Raw genomic sequence first — 5,390 nt, forward strand, 5'->3', positions numbered from 1 at the left:
GGATATAGTGGCACGAGACTGGTTCATTCCGTCCCCAGTCCACCATTCCAGTGTTTAGTTGAGGATGGAACCGGAACTGGGTGATCCTCAGAAAAGGAATATTCCCTATATATGCTTCATCAAGCGATTCCACTAAATCCAAGGAATCACTTGGTTATTCTTCTCTTATTGATAGAAGAAAAAAAGAAAATACCCCTGCTAATTGTTAAAACCAAAAATACAATGGAAATGTTGCTGGAATTTATATAATATATATCGATAAAGGAAAAATAAAAACCCCACAAGGTGAGTTGAGTCATATTTTTCTCATTTCATATCTCCGACCAAACACAAGAATGGAACGAACCCGTGACGTTTTTTATCTTCAACCGAACACAAGAATGGAACCAACCCATTCCTTCAAAACGACACCATGACATGCCATGCCTTTTGGTTCTCAAACCAAACACACCCTAACCGATAAGGCATGGGCACGATCAGTTAGATTTAACTAATGGCTTCATTTGTTATAAGAAATAATATATTTTTGTTTTAATCCACTTCATGCATAACAAACCAGCAGGAGGGTCATATCAATTTTATACTACTGCATTCCGTTTGAAGTATATTATACACCGTATCATTATTTCAAGAACACACATACTCATATAGTAACTCTTTTTAGGATGATGTACTTCCTATGTTTTGAAGGACCATATACTGCACTTTTTACGAGTACATACCTGTTTGTGGGATTATATACTGCCCATATTTTAAAGAGATATATATTAATGAGTATATGTTCAAGTACATATACTACCTCAATGTGGAATGTCTTCGTGACTCTCTGAAGAAGATGCGTATTTTTATGAAGTGGTCTATAGTTTATTAGCATGTCCGTATTAAAATTTTAGGACAACATATACTAAACTTTCACAATGTAGCATATGTTACTTTTTCATGATGAATCATATACCATTTTTTATAGTATGTATGTATGCCTTTTTTGTGGGGAAGTATGTACCATTTTTTTAGAAGAAGTATATACCAATCGATTGCAAGTTTTTGTTGGTAACTTACAAAGCTAGCTACTTGGTAAGAAGTAGTATATACCAATTGTTATGCAATATATATACTTACTCTACAAAAACAATATATATATACACCTTTTTGTTGGGATGTATATACCTTTCTTTTGTGAAAGAAGTATATACCAAATTTTGTGAAAATGAGTATATGTGTTGAAGGATTATATACTGCATTTCTTTGAAGGAATATATACCATATAAAGGAGTATGAATGGAGTATATACAACATTTTCTTGATGGACCATATACTATTGCTTTGTATATGTAGACGCACTAATGTAGAGTGGTCGTGCATGTACACTGAGAACTACGTTGTTGTACGCCTGCAGGTAGCAGTCATGTGTCTCGACGGTGTGTACAACAAAGTTGATGCCATCGTCGCGATAGTAGTCAGAGGAGAATCGGCGGCCGCTGCGGGAGATCAGCACAATCTGACGGCATTTTTCATAAATAACGTCAGTAGCACCAGTTACCGTGCACCTTGGATGAATGTAGCTGATAATGCACATCCTGCCACCAAAAGAATGAGAGAAAATAATTTTTAGTTGTCATTCCGCTTTGCTATTGTGCATCAACCTAGTAGTATTGTCTAATCTTTGGAACGACACTACAGCTACATGCACATGCAACTAGTAACTCTTCATCATAACCTTGCCTCTCACCGACTGGACGTATGCATGGGAATATCAATGGATTGAATGCATCGATATAGGTTAAGAATGTTGTAAGATGTGACATATCTAGTTAAACCAATTCTATGGGGCTAGCCATGGCTGGGGTGAGTGGCTTGCCATCTCGCTGCCGACTGAGGGATGGTTGTCGGCGTCATGCCGAGATGAAACGCAGCCAGATGCCGGATATTATCGTTCGTCTGCCGGATAGAAACGTTGTACGTTGTCACCGATTGCTGTCGTCCTCGCCGTCCCCGTCGCCATCGCTGGTGCCGATGTCGTCTCTGTCTATTTGTTACGAGATTCTAATGGCAAAAGGAGTTATCGTGAAGGGCTTCTACCTTTTAATAATAGATATGACGTAGGATTTTTGAGCTGCCAGAATCCCGATTAACATGGACAGGCTAACAAACTTTCAAACAAACATAATCTATGCATGTGGATATTATTCGGTTGTTATCTCATAATTAAATGCTGACTAGATTTAAATAGGAATTGAAGCAAGGCGTGACAGGTGGCATGAGAGTACATACTCCTAGGAGTACTATCCTATTTTCATATATATATACACACACACACACATATATATATATATATATATATATATATATATATATATATATATATATATATATGTATGTATGTATATATATATATATATATCCCCTTAAGACCTTATTCTCAGAACACTTTTCTTATTCTGCTAACACTTCCACGATACCTTATCCTCTCGTCCACGATCTAACCCGCAGTGCATGAGGCAAAAAAAACACCCCACCTTAGAGCTTTGCTACATCTACGGATGCTTTACAGGACTTCTACGGACGAGGCTGAGCTGGGTTATTTTAATTGGTGATTAGATGAGGCCGGTCCCACGGTAAAAATCAAAGGGGAAGATTACCGAAGGGAAAAATATAGGCCCGTAACTTTTTGTAAAACAAATCCGTGAGTCTATCATTTTTGCCCCACCTTATCCCCTCCCTGTCTCTCCCACGATCTCCCACTCACAACCACCTCTCTGCCCGCGGTGTTGCACCACCCTAACCCCTCCAACGCGCCACCACCTCCCATCCCCACGGCGCCTCACCACCCTCACTCTTCCCCGCGCCACCACCCCTCGACCACCTCTACCGCCGCGGCCCTGTCGCCAGCTGGTGCATCTCCTTCACTGGCGTCCCTCCCAGCCCCGATCACCGCACCCTCCACCATCGCTCCCTCCCCAACGAGTGCAAGGAGCAGCGCTAGGATCCCTCGCCGGTGAGGGCACACGGAAGCGACGACTACCCGTGTCGGATCCTCTCCCAGGGCCACGTCTCCCTCATCGACCCCAACGCCCACCCGCACCCTCCCCCCTACACCCATCATCCACCAACCCCTGGAGAAGCAATAGTACCAGTCGACGGCCCCGTTCATCGCGGTGCAGGAGGAGGCGGATGGGCAGGGGGAGGGACTGGATCTGAGGCTGTGCGTGCGCGGGAGGGATGGCGGCGGCTGTGTCGTCATCATGGACCACAACTTTGCCCCACCCATGCCATGCTTCGCATCGTCGAGCGGCCCCGCGTGCCCGTGAAGGTCTGATCGTGCGTTGGGAGAGGGCCGGTGGTCGCATCTGTGCCCAGGAAGCCGGATCCCCCACGTGCGCCCATCGATATGGGGTCACGGCCATGAAGCTCATCAAGCCCACCTGCTACTTGAGCATCTCACTCCATACCCTTGCAGTTCACCCACGGCGCCATGCACCCACTTTGAAGTTCGTTTTAGTCACCATTTACGCCATCCACATACAGGGATCGTTGCAGTTCGTTTCCTATGCATGCAATAGTATTTTATTTTCTCATTTTTGGGTTCGCTGGAACCAATGTGTAGTTTGATTGGGCGTGCCATGCGGTGTGGCAGGGCGTGCAATGCGGTTTGGCACTCTGAACACCTGCAGGTGCTTCGTTGTGGTGGTAAACATGGCTAGAACGAGAGCAGGGGTGGGCACCTCGTCTGGCTAGACTCCAAAACATCGACGAGATGCTTCGTCATGGCCCTTGTGTGGTTTGGTGTGGCACACAACATTGTTTGTGCTTTATATTGGAAAAATCAAAGCGCAATGTTGCTCACTATTTGCTATCATTCATTTGCAGTGCGCTTGCGATTTGGCAGCCCTGGACGAGCAGCTAGCTTATTTTGTTCTTGGGCAATCTACTTGAAGTGTCATTGCAGACTAGTTTTAGTTTGGCGGCCCTTGTTCGGTTACCAAGCCATTTGTAGTCGGCCGACGGGCTGAGTTGTAGGGTTCTGGGAATTTATTTTTTAGGCACACTGTGTGTTGTTTTCAGGTGCATGTATATGATTTTGTTTTAAAAGAAGTCCTCCCAACACCGTGTTGTGGTTCAATTCTCTCGACCGTGTGGTTCATGTTTTTCATCTGTGTAAACACTCCTCACCGAGCAGCTCACTATCTTTGCCCATGTAGTAAGAAAGAAAAATAAATCCGAAATTATGCAGTCCACTCAATCAGCCAACACGCGTAAAAAATATTATGTGTGAAAAAAGACAACAAAAAGTAATGTTACGAAAACGACACATAAACTTGCGAGGTTCACTTCTTATAGTGTTGCGGTTCACTTATGCCCGATGTGAAGCGCACCCAACTTTTCCGTTTGGAAAATTTCTTGTCTGAATAAAAGAAACCATGAAGTTTATTTTCCCATTTGATGCAGTGCAGCCTTCAGTCCTACACTGTGCGTTCTTCTGTCTAATACAGTTCACGTGTCGATTTGGGTGCCGCAAAAAACAGTGTCCGCATTTTGGTAAATTCAAAACTGCTCTTAAACCGTAAGGAATTAGGAGGGAGTTCTACATGAAAAAGTTGTGACCCGTCAATACCATTCCAATGACATATCATTCGCATCGTTCCAACGAGCGGTTTGGACAAATTTACGAAAATACGCTCGCTTCCACTAGTAGGCAGCCACACCATTTTCAAAATTCATTTAAACCCGCGAGGAATGTCAACAAATGTCCAACATATGAAAGTTGCACCTATTTCATAGCTTTTCAACGTCGTATCATACGCCTCATTCCAACAAACGCTTTAAAAACTGCAGCAAAAAACGTACAGAAAAAATCAAAAAAATTGAAAAACAGAATGCCGTTTTTTAGTAAATTTGAAATTACACTCAAACCGTAAGGAATTACAGAGAGTAATCTACATGAAAAATATGCATCTCAATGATGTCTTTCCAACTCCATATATTGTTTGCTTCATTTCTACGAGCGGATTAGAAAAAAATGCGAAAATATGCTCCCTGCAAACCGTCATGCGCCCACTATTTTCGAAACTGCTCTCAAACTGCGAAGAATATCGAAAAGTGTTCAACAATACGAAGTTGGGAATTTTTGTAGCAATCCAACGGTATATTATACACCTGTTGGGGAACGTCGCATGGAAAACAAAAATTTTCCTACGCGCACGAAGACCTATCATGGTGATGTCCATCTACGAGAGGGGATTTCCGATCTACGTACCCTTGTAGATCGCACAGCAGAAGCGTTAAGAAACGCGGTTGATGTAGTGGAACGTCCTCACGTCCCTCGATCCGCCCCGCGAACCGTCCCACGATCCGTCCCAGGATCCGCTCTGATCTAGTGCCGAACGGACGGC

General features: G+C 43.5%; 1 long non-coding RNA gene across 1 annotated transcript; it reads left to right on the forward strand.

Moving 5' to 3' along the window:
- The first annotated feature begins 2,741 nt into the window (after positions 1 to 2,741).
- On the forward strand, positions 2,742 to 4,123 carry LOC123430160. Its single transcript, XR_006622878.1, has 2 exons — positions 2,742 to 3,783; positions 3,868 to 4,123. It is a non-coding gene; the product is annotated as an uncharacterized LOC123430160 (long non-coding RNA).
- Positions 4,124 to 5,390: the final 1,267 nt, after the last annotated feature.

This window comes from Hordeum vulgare, chromosome 2H, assembly GCF_904849725.1.
Source record: "Hordeum vulgare subsp. vulgare chromosome 2H, MorexV3_pseudomolecules_assembly, whole genome shotgun sequence".
NCBI classification, from domain to species: domain Eukaryota; kingdom Viridiplantae; phylum Streptophyta; class Magnoliopsida; order Poales; family Poaceae; genus Hordeum; species Hordeum vulgare.